The sequence below is a fragment of the Nylanderia fulva genome, unplaced genomic scaffold, assembly GCF_048542155.1.
Source record: "Nylanderia fulva isolate GAGA-0341 unplaced genomic scaffold, ASM4854215v1 Scaffold835, whole genome shotgun sequence".
Lineage (NCBI taxonomy): Eukaryota > Metazoa > Arthropoda > Insecta > Hymenoptera > Formicidae > Nylanderia > Nylanderia fulva.
The window spans coordinates 17,501-32,675 of NW_028190956.1; the positions used below are offsets into that span (position 1 = coordinate 17,501).

The 15,175-nt window shown below is 49.0% G+C and overlaps 1 non-coding gene and 2 pseudogenes across 1 annotated transcript; all 3 read right to left on the reverse strand.

Annotated features, from left to right (window-relative positions):
* Window positions 1-5,474: 5,474 nt before the first annotated feature.
* On the reverse strand, window positions 5,475-7,801 carry LOC146719853 (large subunit ribosomal RNA; annotated as a pseudogene).
* A 4,336-nt stretch (window positions 7,802-12,137) lies between these two features.
* On the reverse strand, window positions 12,138-12,292 carry LOC114941537 (5.8S ribosomal RNA). The gene has a single exon (XR_003821663.1). It is a non-coding gene; the product is annotated as a 5.8S ribosomal RNA (ribosomal RNA).
* An 817-nt stretch (window positions 12,293-13,109) lies between these two features.
* On the reverse strand, window positions 13,110-13,838 carry LOC146719854 (small subunit ribosomal RNA; annotated as a pseudogene; the record flags this gene model as incomplete).
* Window positions 13,839-15,175: the final 1,337 nt, after the last annotated feature.

Below are 15,175 nucleotides of genomic sequence, written 5' to 3' on the forward strand. Positions count from 1 at the left end.
GTTGGTGTATCACTGGCTTCGTTTATTACGTATAATCTATTTGCAATTATAAATTCTTCCATGATTCTTCCTCGGTCATCCACTTCTTCAGAAAACCATAGATCTGATTTTGCATTGGCATCCATAGTTATGATTATCTTTTTTGAATTTAATTTATTGATTATATTTTCCATCTCAATTAGTATTGGCTCTATATTTAGTGAGAATTGGCAATAAGTATTTATAATGAAGAAGTCCTCCATCTCAGTCATAACTTGGAAGCACATTATATGAGGAGTGTCAAAGTGTGTTAAATGAAAAGCCTCTATTTTTTCATTTGCAATTATGGCAGCAACCCAGGGGTTATCTACTCCAGGTTGTATTTTAGATAGATACCCTGCAGAGTATCCGCGAACCATGCCCTTGTATGTATAAGGTTCTTGAATACACAAAATATCTATGTGTAGTTCTTTAATTAGGAGTTCTAAATTGGCAGCAGCAGCCATTGCTCTTTGTGCGTTTATTTGTGCAATCCTTAGTTCCATTCAATTTTATTATAGTATAATTCTAAATACTTTTTATATTCAGGGCATTCTTTGTGTTTTACGCTATGCTTGACCTCTTTCCTTTTACTGCGTACACAATTTATACATTGCGTCTCTTTCTGACAGTCTTTTTTAACGTGTCCTTTTTCACCACAATTCCCACAGATTTCATCTGTGACCTTGCAAAATTTTGCTATATGCCCATATCTATGGCATTTAAAACATCTTGTGATATTTATGTATTCTTTAATTCTATAAGTTCTCCATTGCATAAATATTCTTCCCTTTTCAACCAATCTTCCTAAGAATCTACCTGGTACTTGTACTATCCAGTTTACATTATTATTATTATGTGTCTTAAAACTGTGTTTCATAATAACTTTTTCTTTTAGTTCTTCTGTCTCATTTGTTTGTATTGTATCGAAGTTTTTCTCAATTAAATCTTCCTTTAAGTCTTCAAGCTTGTATTCTTTCTCCACATCGTATATTATGATAGATGGGGAGGTTTTTCTCGGTTCTTCAATTTTCAATCCCTTTTTTTTAAAATTAACTTTTTTAATTAAATCTATGTCTTGTTTGCTATTTACTTCAACTACTACTGCCTTATTCTTGATGTTTCTGATTCCTTTAACTTTCAATTTGTTTTTGATCCCTTTTAATTCATCTATTACTTGTGTCCTAATATCTTCATTTGTTCTATCGTCGTTAGTTTCTTTTTCAGGTTTAATTATTATAGCTTCATGTCTTTTGTTACTGTTTATTCTCTCTGTTTTAGGTTCAACATCATATTGCCTTCCGGAGCTTTTCGTCGAGGTTACCTCAGCGTAAGTACTTTTTATTCTGCTACCTTGAAATATTGACTTCCATTTTTCTTTTTCAATAATTTCTTCATTAAGCTTATTTTCTAGTACGGCCCATTTAGCTAATATAAATTTTATCGCGGTTTTACTTATTTTGTTTGTCTCATTAAATAGAAACTCTTCTAATATCGTCCTGGTTCTGATAATTTTATCTAAGTTACTTTGTTCGTTTTCGTATTCTTCATTTGATTTCTTTCTTTTCTTTTGTATTTGTCTAATATTGCTAACATCTTCCGGCATGGAAGTCGTTGAGCCCGAACGTATCGTCCTAAAGGTCGCTTCAATCTCCTCCGTCTCTACGTCAAAATGTTTTGTTTTTAAGTGTTCATTTTCCATAGTCATCCCACGAGTGCGGTAGGAAATGATGTCAACTGTAGCAGAGCCTCCTATACTACAGAAAGCCTAAATACTACGGAGGGTCGGCCGGTACCCCGTAGGGAATCGTTCAGGACTGTGCTATTTAAAGTCCCCACAGCCATGCATCCATCGACACGATGCCTCCCACCTTGGATTGGGACGTGTACCCATGAAAACCTAGGTACGGATCACTCTTAGCACCCATCCGTGGTGTAGGATGGGTGGGCCCCCCCACCACGGCAAGGTGGTGATCCACGGGGGGGAGTAGATAGGGACAGTGGAAACCGTTAAACCTTCGGGCCTCACTAATAGATGACGAGGCTTTGCTATGTTTCGTCTACGGTGCGCGACGACTGCTACAAAACCCAGTCCCCAATCGCCCCGAAAAACAAATTTCAGAGCGTTTACTGTTGGTTTCCAGTAAACCCCCCCGGGAGCGTGAAGGGTGGGAGCTTACCCAAAGGGCAGCTCTATTTCACCTCGACCTTTTCACGAAAATCATTCAAACTCGCGCGATTGTGCGGAGGCCCCCAAACTCTACCGCCATCCATCTGCACCACCAGATGGGGCCCATTTTCCCCCTTTTTCTTTTTTATAACGCGAGTTTGCGTTAAAACTTTTCCCAGTTCAGCCATGACCCCCAAAACTCGATCGTCAACGTTCGGAGCGGGGGGACTTTAAAAACCCAGCTCCCGACTCAGACTCGTTTTCGCGACCCCAACCCCCTCGCCACATTTGTATGGCGGTAAAACAACATTATTTCGGGGTTCCTGTCCTCCCCCAAAGCGGCTGCCAGATCATTAAAAATGATGGGACTTCCCCAAACCTTACGCTCGTGGGGACATCCCCAAACGCGGTTTCGCAAACCACTGCGCGTCTACACCACTGCCTCACCCCCCCTTACGATGGTCAGGTCGGCGCCCCCGGGCCGGCAACGTCAAATACTTTTTCCGCTCGACCGCCACCCCTTTCTGCGAAATAGCCCCCAAACTTGACGGCTAGGTCGCATCCGCAGGATTCTCCTCCGTGGTTCTGAACAGCGTTGCCCTTTCCGGGCGTCTGGGTTTTCGGGAAAACCGGGGCACGACACGTTTATCGCGCCCTCACGACCTGGGGAGCACTCGCTCTAGCGGTATCAGTTAGCCCGTTGTGGTGATAGTGCCGTAGTCGCCCTGGAATGGCATCGGCGCCACCGATCCCTAGGAGCTCAGGTTTAGGGGCCCCAACCTCTCTGAGTCCACTCCCCTCGCACGACTCGCGCAACCAGGGCGCAACCCGCTGTCTGAGCTCAGCGGTTTATCCTCATGGCCCCGCACTCCTCTGGTTTTCACACCAACAAGCTCCTAGCCACATCTGGGTTTTGGCAGCCCGCATCTGCGGGGAATACTCCCACAACCGCTGCAGCGGTTTTTGCTTTGAATTGGGGATCAAAGTTCTCATAATCATTCCAAACCCGCCACTCTGTATCAGCGCATGCAGGGATCCCAGAACTCATGGGGAAACGAGCTCGTGCACCCGGGGCGTAATATTCTTTACCCCCGAGGTTTTGGGCCCAGACCGTACCCCCTGTCCATCGTTTATAAACCGTGGAGGGACTCCCCCAACAACCCCCAACCGCTTTTCGGCTTAAAGGGGCCCTCGTGATTGCTCGATGGCCCGAGCTAAGGGGGGACGCTTGCGAGTTCCCTAGCCCCGGTACTCCAGCCCCAATACTCCAACTACAGGATCTTTCGGTTAAAAATCGCTCCCCCCCGGTGAAAAAAGGTGGGTGTCCCCCACCTTCTTGTCTCTGCCGGACCCCATGGACGCACTCCCGGGCTTTCTCGCGTTGATCCAGCCCATTTCCATAAAGGCTCTGAAGCCGTGTCAAATTTCCTCAGCCATCTCTGGGAGGGCCAGGACACAATGTCTCTGCTGCCCAGCGCATTGTAAAAACCGCCACCCAACCGATCCAACGTCCTCCAAGAATTTCCCATGCTCTTCTACGACCCGATTGAAAAAGCAGGGGGGACACGGATCACCCTGTCCCGCCCCCGGCCCATCTTGATGGCCGACACTTCCTCAGCGCTACCCCCTGAACTCGCGCGCATTCAATAGACGCCCTTACGCCTCTAAAACCCCAGGGACCCCCCTCATCGAATCGTATGAATAGCAGCGTGCGCAAAACCCATCGAAAGTTTTTGCGTCGCGCACCAATGCAGAGAAACAGCGCCCCCGGGGGGTCCCCAAACACGGATAAAGGGCTGTGACTTCTCACACCCCGTCCCCCGGCCGGACCCCCCCTTTTGGGGCCGTCGAAATGTCGAGGGCTGCCAACTCTTTGCCAAAATCTTGGGAAGTGTCATTATACGGGTCCTATGCTGAGGGTTTGGGATTTCCGTCGGACTTTGGGCCCATCGGACATACCCCCCTTCTCAAGGATACCGTTCTGGTGTGGCGATTGAAGGGGGTTGTCTCTCCAGGGAGCATTGAAAAAGAAGCGCACGAAAACGCAGGAACACTTTCCCCCCTCCTCGGGGTAATCTGGTCCAAAACCGGGGGCAGTGCCAGTCCTTACGGAAATCCTGTTTCACCTCTGCAGGTGTTATGGATCCCAGAGCAAAGGGCTTTTCCCCACAGGAAATGATCCGTGGCAACGCCACGCCGAGACCCTTTGAGGTGAATTCCTCTCGGGGCCCCACTTAAAGGGCCCCCCCACACTCGCAGCCCGTGCCCCTCCCCAAACGCTCACGCAGTCCCCTGTCTCCCTCCCACGCTGGGGGCCCCTAAAGGGCGCCAGCATTAGGAAATTTGACAGCAGACGGCCCCCCGCGCACCGATCGCCCCGAGGGTACCGACAAACGGGTTTTTTGTTCTTTCTGAGAGGGTTGCACAAATTTCTACTCCCTCTTTCTCTTTCCCCCTTGCTCCTCGTTTCTGGAGGACAGGCTTTTTGCCGAAACGCGTTGCGGAGGGCGCCTTTTACGGCCCAGGGAAAATCAAAGCCCGCCTCTCTCATACCAAGACCGAAAACCCCCCCGCCGTCAGAGCACCTTGCCGTGCAGCAAGAGTACAGCCCGTAAACACGGAACGCCGCCTCTGCCTACGGGGATTGTATTTTCCCCCCCTCTGAAACTTTGTTCAGGGGGGGGCTATGTGGGCTTTTGATCGTCATACAGCCCAATGGGCCCCAGGAATGGTTTGGCTCGTGTCCTCACCGCACCATCCCTATGCCCTCATCAAACAAACGGCACGCATTTGGTCCTTTGGCAAATCTCTAACCATCACTCGGTAAGGCTTCCCGTCGCCGTTACCCTTTTGGTTCGGACTCCATTGGGGAACCTTGTCTCCAATACTGGTTAATGAAAAGGGTTCCCGGCTAAAGGGGCCTTCCCTCCGCGTGCCATGAGTCTATTTCCTCCCGACCCTCTGGGCTTTAAGCGGTCAAAATTGATAGCCTGTTGGGTTTGTGGGTGGCACGTACTTTGTATACCAAGACCCCATTTCCGGGAAACTCGCCGCAATGCTCCACGCTACCATCTCCCCCCTCTAGGCTTCCACTTCAGCCTGGGTGGCTTTTTATGATTCGCACGGACCACCGCCCCCTCAGGGTCCTCCCACCTCTCGGCCCGGGGCGTCACCGACCCCCTTCCCGACCAAGCCCGACACCCCCGGGGCCTCAGAGCCAATTCCCTTTTTCCCCAAATTTTCGGGTCCCAAATTTGCCGACTTCCCTTTTCCCAATTATTCAAAAAAATAGAGGCCTTTCCTTGGGAAACCCCTGGGGATTTGGGTCAACCGGCGCGACAAAATTTTACTGGCCCTCTCCTGGATTTTCAAGGGGGGGAAGGGGGAAATCCGGGCACCGCCGCAACTGCGGGGCTTTTTCCTTCCAAAAACCCATCCCCCGCTAAGGTTTTTCCCGGGGAAATCGAAAGCTTTTCAAAAAAAAACTCTTTCCCGGGTCTCCCGGGCGGCGTCTCCCGGTCTTTTTGGGGGTTCCCCGGAAAAACCCCTTTCCCAGGGGCCCCCCTTGTTGGTTCCGCTGCCGGGTTCCCGGAAAAGGAACCGGGTTCCCTTTTTGCCCCACGGGGGTGGGTCTTTTTATAATAAATTTTAAAATTTTTTCTCGACACTCGAGATATTTTTCGCCGGGCATTGGGCATAGGGTTTCTCCGGGGGTTTGGATCGTGACTCGTGTGCCAAAAGGTGTTCAACGAAAAAACCTTTTTCCCCTCATCCTCCAGGGCCCCGTTTAGTATTTTTCTCTACCACCAAGATCTTCCCGCGGCGGCCCCAGGGGTCGCGCCCCCAAAAACCCCCGCCCCACCGTCGCGGAAACCCCCCTACTCTAAAGGGGTTTGTGACGACGCGGAGAAACCAACGCCCCCTCCCGGGTTTTTGCCCCACTTGCCCCCCGGGGCGGGAATTAGGGGGGGACGCTTCAGCGCCCTTCCCTTTTTTTGGGCTTTGCTTTGGGGGTGGTTGTTTCCCCCCCTTACGGGTTTCCCACTTCCCCTGGCCACCGTCCGCGGGCTTAAAACCCCAAAACCCCTTTTGGGTTTCCCCTACGTCGAGTTGGGGCCTTTAAAAAGGGGTTTGGGTTTTTTCCCCGGGGCCCTTCTGCTTACCAAAAAAGGCCCACTTGGCCTCGATCCGAAGATTCGTGGCTTTTTTTTTTTAAGAAAACCAAGATCTCCCCTTTAAAAATTTTTGGGGAAAGGTTGAGGTCTTTTTCGGCCCCCAAAAGGTCTAATCTTTGCTTACCCGAGAGACCGCGCGCGTTTTTGCGGGAAAGGCCGGGCCAGCTTTTTTCCTAAAGGGGGAAAAAACGGAGGGAACCCCTAAATGGTTAAATTGTTTTCGCCCCTATCCCATTCCGACGATCGATTTGGCCGTCAAATCGCTTACGGAAACCCCCCTCAGGGTTTTCCCGACTTTGTCCCGACCAGGGATATTCACCATTTTTGGGGGGGCCAAAAAGGGACGCTCTGGGGGCGCCCCTTCTCGCGATTTGGAAAAGAACGCCCCGGGGGTCGAGGCCGCCTCGCGACGCGGCCCATCCCCCCAGGTCGACGGCCCGGGGGCCCACCTTTTCCCTTTTATTAACCCCTTTTGGTCTCGCGACAATCCCCAAAAAAATTTGCGCGTTTGCCCTTTGGGCCGGGTTTCCCAAAAACGGGGCCTAAGAACCCAAAGCAGTAGCCCCCACCCCCGGTCCCCCCCCGAACCGCGGGGGACTTCGGGGGCCCTTGAAAGGGGGGACCGGGACTGTAACCAAAAGCGGGGGCCGGGGCCCCCGGGGGGGGGGGCCCAATCCGTAACCCCCCCAAAACCGGGCGCGCGTTTTCCCCCGGCTCGACGCCCGTGAAAGGCGGCCTGATTCCCCCTTGCCTTTTTCCGAGCACCGGGGCCCCCGGGGCCGAGGGTTTGTCGCGTGCCGTTTTAAAACCCGGGGGCGGAAAAAAACCCCACCCGGGGCCCCCGACCCACACCCCGGGGGTCCACTTCTCTTTGGGGAAAAAAGGGGACGACGACGAGCGCCGGACATCGGCGCACGGTAGCGTGCCCGCGCGCGAGCCGCAAGGACTCCGCGGGACATCGCCGACCGACGCGAAGCCAGCGCCGCTGACGATGAATCTCCCCGTTCGATCTTTTGGGTTTCTTAGGTTTACCCCTGAACGGTTTCACGTACTCTTGAACTCTCTCTTCAAAGTTCTTTTCAACTTTCCCTCACGGTACTTGTTCGCTATCGGTCTCGTGGTCGTATTTAGCCTTAGATGGAGTTTACCACCCACTTAGAGCTGCACTCTCAAGCAACCCGACTCTAAGGAGAGATCCTCCCGAGGCGCGCACCGGTCGCTACGGGCCTGGCACCCTCTACGGGTAAGTGGCCCCATTCAAGATGGACTTGGACGCGACGCGGCACCTCGGGATAAGCGGATCCTTTCGAACACCACATTTCCCTGCGGCGGAACCGCGGGATTCGGTGCTGGGCTCTTTCCTGTTCGCTCGCCGCTACTAAGGAAATTCTGGTCAGTTTCTTTTCCTCCGCTTAATAATATGCTTAAATTCAGCGGGTAATCTCGCCTGCTCTGAGGTCGTCGCATAGTGAGTTTTCGTAGCCGTTTGCCTCCCCTGCGTCGCTCATCGTCGTCTCTCCTCTATAATATATATTATAAGAGGGAGAGAGAGAGAGAGCGTCGAACGAGAGAGCAGCAGCGGCAGCACACGAAATACGCGAGAAGGCAAATCGCCGGGGCGCTAACCGCACACACACTCGTTGGTGGTAATGGAGACGATATATCGCGGAATTCGAGATTCTCGGCTCTCCCTTCTTTTTTATATACGAAATTCGGGCGGAATCGATTCGACGAGTACACGACGCGGCGCGCCGGTCCCCTTTTTTTGCTTTACGAAAATTTCGTGGACTCGGACACGCGGTCGGCTCGCGATTCAAAACCCTTCTCCGTAAAGAGGTAAAGGATTACGAATGCTCTCTCCGCCGGACGACGACGCGCCGTATATTTCTCCGTAATACCGTTATGTGTGCGGGCAAGGGCGCCTCGGCATAAGACGCGCGAGCGCTATCGCACCGAGAGACGCGACACAGAGTGCGAGAGCAGTCCGGTCAGTCTGTGTGATGTACGGAGAGGAGAGACGGTGAGACAAGCGCTACCTACTTTCGGGAGACAACGACGCACGCGCCGCTCTAGGGAAAGCGGTGCCATTCACCGTCCTGTGTAACGTCCAGACAAATTTCAAAATTTCAATCTTTTTTCAAAATTAATTCTTTAACATATTAGTCATGACAATCGCTAACCTACATGAAAGACCGGTATTAACAAATATTTAGTCTCGCATAAGTTAAAATATGATTTCTGCCCGCCCCTCACCCCCCCTCATTGCCCCCGGGTTAGAACCTCCCTAGTATACCTACTATTAGAAATTCGTTCCTGATGCAAGTTACCTATCAATTTACATATAACTACTAAATGTAAATGTAAATTGATAAATTTTACCTGTCTATCATGATTATTAAACTCTAACTATAAAATAACAATAGAAGTTACAATTAAGCTTTTCTACCATTTACATGCAAATATGAATATAAATTAAAGCAAATAAGATTATTTTAATCTATAACAAAATTTACGAAGTAATGCATTTTATTTTAAATTGCAAAGGGAATCGACATATTCTAAAGAATAATACCTAAAATATATAGATATCGCTCGTAAAGTAGTAATTAGGTATGAAACCCGCTTTATTATGTGAACTCGGCTTTACTCTCAAGAAACATCTAAAAGATTCTAGAAGGTTCTAGAAAGACAGTTGAGAACCGTTACATTCCAGAAGCATGATGCAAAGCATGATGCAACGCTGAAACACGTTGCAACCTGCAAGGCCCGTTGCAAGCCGCGTAGCGGTGAGTCACTAAAGAAGCACCGCTATCGCTACCAAGAAGAAGATAAGATAAGTCGGAGCGCATAGCGAACAAAGGCATACCGCTATCGCTACCGAGAATAGGATAAGGAAAGTCGGAGCGCCCGGCAATGAGTCATCAAAGGAACGCCGCTATCGCTACTAAGAAGCCATCTCTCCGGGACTTAACCGTCGCAATCTCTACCAGGAACAGATTGTCTCCGGTACTTCCCCGGCATACCTCTCTTGCCATTGGCTAAGCCGCATCGCCCGATGGGAGGAGCGAGCCACATTTTACGGTATATAAACCCTGCACCCTGCACCCAGCACGGAACGGCAGTGATTTCGTCGCAGTGGTTCCAGTCAACAACAATCCAGCACTCAACCAGCAAATACTACGGGGTCCTGAAGACATAGCCGCCATTTTGGTGAGGCATAGCCGCCATTTCGGACCGAGGTACCGAGGCTCCTCAGATCTTCAGACTCAGAGGGAAGAACACAGTAGCGAAGTGTACCATAGCAAGGCACATTAGACATTGTCTAACCTTGTGAGTATTTAAGCCAGTTCACATATCCCTAAATAGTAAAGCGCGACGGGCACTCATTATATTTAATCATTATATTTAATTATTCAATATTAACTCAATCTTACATTACTTTTCGAACTCTGAATTTTGAGCATAGACATAAGCCACATATTACTCTGCGTTTCCGATATTATTTCAATCTACGATTTGCATCTGCATACGTCTGCGTTACAATCGTCGATCTATTCAATATTTTATCCAATACTATTCAATATTATTTAACCGATATCGCATACTTATTCAACCTATTATAATAAATATACTTATGTATTTTATTATATAACTGCTTATTTATATATGTATGTAACCCTGTATTCTACCACATATTAGCGAATTGAATGCCGCTAATTCCTCTGTACACATTAGAAACTATATCCTGTCAGAAGGTACATTCGCAAGTCATCTCTGAGGTGCACGTTTAGTAAAGTGAACGTCGCATTAGCCTATTAAGACAAGGACCAGAGAACCCGGCCTAGCCGGATGAACACCTATCTCTCTATCGCTTTTACGCTTTTATTACCTTGCATTTTCCAATAGTTGCGAATACTTTACCACACCAACTGACAGTGATTTTGCATATTGATATTCGATTCATTTGACAAGTGTACACCACCTGACCCTATTTACTACCAATAGAAATATACCCTGTCATAAGGTACATTCGCAAGTCATCTCTGAGGTGCACGTTTAGTAAAGTGAACGTCGCATTAGCCTATTAAGACAAGGACCAGAGAACCCGGCCTAGCCGAATGAACACCTATCTCTCTATCGCTTTCACGCTTTTATTACCTTGCATTTTCCAATAGTTGCAAATACTTTACCAAACCGAATGACAGAGGTCTTGATAATTACTAAGAATTATTACTTCAATATTTAAAACTTAAATCTTTGATGCTTGAAAGTACAAGTATTAATATTCTTGATATAGATATTAATACACGTACTAAGATTCCTTTCCTATTCCACATTATTATCAATTCTCTTTCAATATCGTCTGATTATAATTATAATTGACAAACGCTTAATTAATTAACAGGTGAAGGGCATTCTCGTATAGATTAACCTTTCATCTCGTCTCTAACTCTCTAACACGTAAATCACGACTTAAACGTGAGTCACATTCAATTACCTTTGATTATTTAACTATTTCAGTTCTATTAAACATATTATTCATATAAATTTATTTAACCATTAGATGGTCTCTCCCTTCCGAAGGAAGAATCAAATTGATCGCGACGAGCAACGTCTCCACAGACTACGCGAACGTAGGACAAGAAGAGTCTTAAATTTACACGTCCAAATATTTCCTACGCGAGTAATCGTTCGATCCCCTTCTCCAGACGTTTATTCGCCTATAAATAACCTTCCGCCCTACATTGATTATTCTCACCCGCAATTTCCCTCGCCGTTAGAATCAAATACGTTAATAACGAACCCTAATCATCAATTCTTACCCGATCCTGAATATTATATCCCGGATCAAAATCTACCAATCACATCGCCAGAGTACGACCCCCTTTTACAATTTAACAACGAACAAACTTTTCACATTCTCAACGAGGACACCGCGAATCTCACTCACGACGTCGATAACGTCATCTCCGAGGAAGCGCAAAATAACTTCACTTCTTTTATAACTTACCTCAACCAGCCTAACAATCCGGAACTGGAGCTCAGTCATATTGTATTGTAACTCAATTTCAAGCTCCCCACGAACCACGTCAGGACCAATAAACTTTATATCGACGTAAAGTTTTATAAATGAATAAATGACATTATATTTGTAAAATATCTTTATTTATCGACCCGACCCGTCAGTTTCCTTCTCCGTCCGATACTCTCAATCGAATCTCAAGCTCTCGGCTTCCCTGGGTATAGCCGGCCTAGCAGGTTGCCCATAAAACAAATAGAGAGCAGCTTCTTAAACGTCCACCGAGGTAGACGCGAGAGAAGACCGTCTTGTGCAGAAGGTAATTTATCGCTAGATGAATTATTGGACGGAACACCTGACCCTTTTTTTGGCCGTTTGTTGCTCCCTTCGCGCGCGCTCTTACTCTCATCCCATTTCTCCTCGGCTCTCGCGTACACACACGACTTGGATACACAAACACGCTCCCCCTCTTAATTCGCGCAGCATTCTCTGGGCGCGCGTTCGCCAACGTTTTACACGCTTGTGCGCTTCTCCTCCTCATTATTATTATTTCGGTGTGTCATTTTAGACGATGCCAGGATTTGCACCGCGGCCGGTCGGCGCGGCACAGACACCTCGGGCGAACGTCCAACGATTGCTCGTACGCCCATTGTAAGCGTTGCACAGGGCACAGGCGACGCGCGCGCCATTCTCTGGTCGCCCGCGTCGTGGCCGTGCGCGCTTTTCGGGCGCAAGCAGTTTAGGGGTACTAAAACGACCCTCAGCCAGGCGTGGTCCGGGAATTGTATCCGTGGACCGCAATGTGCGTTCGAAATGTCGATGTTCATGTGTCCTGCAGTTCACAAGTTGACGCGCAATTAGCTGCGTTCTTCATCGACCCACGAGCCAAGTGATCCACCGTTCAGGGTAATCGTTCGAAATTTTTGCGTTCGCGAAGAAACGCGCTTCTCGTTCAACCATCGTGGTCTCTTCTCTCGGACGAGAGAGAGAGAGAGAGAATAATCGTGGTGGCTCTTCGATCAGCCTGTCCGCGCGCGTCCGAGGACGCGCGCGGACCGCCGCCTCCCGCCAGGGAAGGCTACGGCACAAAGATAGAGTTGTGTGTTTCTCGTTCGGAGCGTCTCTCCTGCAACGGGAGAGCCGGGGCGGAAGCTCTTTGAAGAAACCGTCGGACCGACACAGTTGACAGATTGGTCGAAATATCATCGATCCCTTCTCTGTGTTATATATATATATTATAATAATATATGGGGGTCCTCTCGCTCGGCACTCGCGGTCGCACACCGTGTGTTCTCGGCACGCTGACCGCTGCCCCGCGACAACGGGGAGGGCGCGCGTCGACGAACGTCGTGGGTGCTGCACACACGCGTGCGCGGGCATAGGTTACCACCGGTTCGCGCTCAACGCCGAATCGACGCTCTGTGTGTGTGTGTGGCCGGAGAATGGCACACACACGAGCGTGATCGCGAAGCGTCTCGCTCCGAATCGTCGTCGAACACCGCCGGGCGCGCTGCTCTGCTTGCCGACTACTTTCGGTCAGAGAGGCGCGACGGCGTCCGTCGTTATATCAAAACACAACAACAAATTCCGTCAAATCCGTTATTTTCTTTTTCTCTGAGAGCGCCTTTTCAGCGCGTCCATTCAGTCGCCGACTGCTGCGAGCGCGCGTCTCTCCCAAAAGAGAGGACTCTTGACGCAGAGCAGGACCTCCGGAACGTTAATGATCCTTCCGCAGGTTCACCTACGGAAACCTTGTTACGACTTTTACTTCCTCTAAATGATCAAGTTTGGTCATCTTCCCGGCAACATCGGCAATGCCGAGACATTGCCGCGCACCAGTCCGAAGACCTCACTAAATCATTCAATCGGTAGTAGCGACGGGCGGTGTGTACAAAGGGCAGGGACGTAATCAACGCGAGCTTATGACTCGCTCTTACTGGGAATTCCTCGTTCATGGGGAACAATTGCAAGCCCCAATCCCTAGCACGAAGGAGGTTCAGCGGGTTACCCGGGCCTTTCGGCCAGGAAACACACGCTGATTCCTTCAGTGTAGCGCGCGTGCGGCCCAGAACATCTAAGGGCATCACAGACCTGTTATTGCTCAATCTCGTGCGGCTAGAAGCCGCCTGTCCCTCTAAGAAGATTTGTTTGTACGTTGGTAGTAAAAACTCGCCAGCCGAAGCCGGGGGCCTTCGCGTCACCATAAGGTACGCCTATTTAGCAGGCTAGAGTCTCGTTCGTTATCGGAATTAACCAGACAAATCGCTCCACCAACTAAGAACGGCCATGCACCACCACCCACCGAATCAAGAAAGAGCTATCAATCTGTCAATCCTTCCGGTGTCTGGGCCTGGTGAGGTTTCCCGTGTTGAGTCAAATTAAGCCGCAGGCTCCACTCCTGGTGGTGCCCTTCCGTCAATTCCTTTAAGTTTCAGCTTTGCAACCATACTTCCCCCGGAACCCAAAAGCTTTGGTTTCCCGGAAGCTGCCCGCCGAGTCATCGGAGGAACTTTGGCGGATCGCTAGCTGGCATCGTTTATGGTTAGAACTAGGGCGGTATCTGATCGCCTTCGAACCTCTAACTTTCGTTCTTGATTAATGAATGAGGGAGAGAATGAGAGCGTTGCGGAAGTGAGTGAGATAGCGTGTATGAGAGTAATTGGTTCGAGACTCCGTAAATTCCTGTTTACGGAGACGAACAAAATTTCAAAGAGTGCGAGTGAGAAAATACTGGACATTGTGGGAGAATATGAGGAACAGATGATGAAAATGTTGTGCAAAAATGAGAGAATACAGGGGAAACTGGATGAGTGTATGCGTCGAGCGAGCGGGATTTTCTAGGCCCCGGAAAGTGGAAGGCAGGGGGTGAGTGGGGAAAAATTTTTAAAAAGCGTGATTAAAAGGTTTTCGGAAGAAGGGGAAAACGGGGAAAACGAAAGAGAAGAGTTTGCGGTAATGTGGAAAGGGGGGAGAAGGCGAGTGTGACAAGTGGGAATTTTAAAGGGGGAGAATTGAAGATGGAGAAAAATACTAAAAGGGCGTGGAAAGGTGAGGAAAATGAAAAAGGAGGGTTTTTCCCTTGAGCGATGGCGAGAGTGAGTTGAAAAGAAAAAGGGTTTTTGGCCCCCTTAAGAATGTACCAAAAAAATTAGCGCCTCGAAAAAAGGCCCCAAAGATCTTTGTACAAATTTTCCGAATGATATGGCGAGGGGAAGTTTAATGAGAGAAAATTTTTGAGAGGAGTTTTTAAAGGGGGGGAGTGGATGGAGAGTTTTATGGAAAGTTGCTGTTTTGAGTGGAAGCGAAGGAAAAAAAACCCCAACCCCCCGGGGAAATTGATATTAAAAGTTCGGGTTTCAAAAAAAAAGTGTCTGAAAAGGGGACGAGGTTTGTGCTTGGAAGGGCCTTTTTGGGGGAAAGGTTTTTCGTTGCGGGGGGTCCAAATGTTCCTTTGGGCACATGTTGGGGGAATGCACCAAAAAAGGAAAGACTGTCCAAAAAAAAATGGGATGGTAGGACACCATGATGAGAGATTGAAAAAAAGGAAAAAGTGGGTGTAGAAACGGGTTAAAAGCTAAAGGGAGAAATGTGTCCCCGGGGTTCTGCCGAAGGGGGGAAAATAGTGAGAGCTTAGGGAAGGGGAAAAAATAAGAGAATGTGGTGCGGATGTGGTGCATTAAAATTCAAAAGCGTATGCTTTATGTGTGATTGGGGGAGTTTTTGCGCAAAAAGTCGAGGGGTGCACTGCGCAAGAAGATAAAGGGGCATGGACTTTGTGGGGGTTTCCCCAAG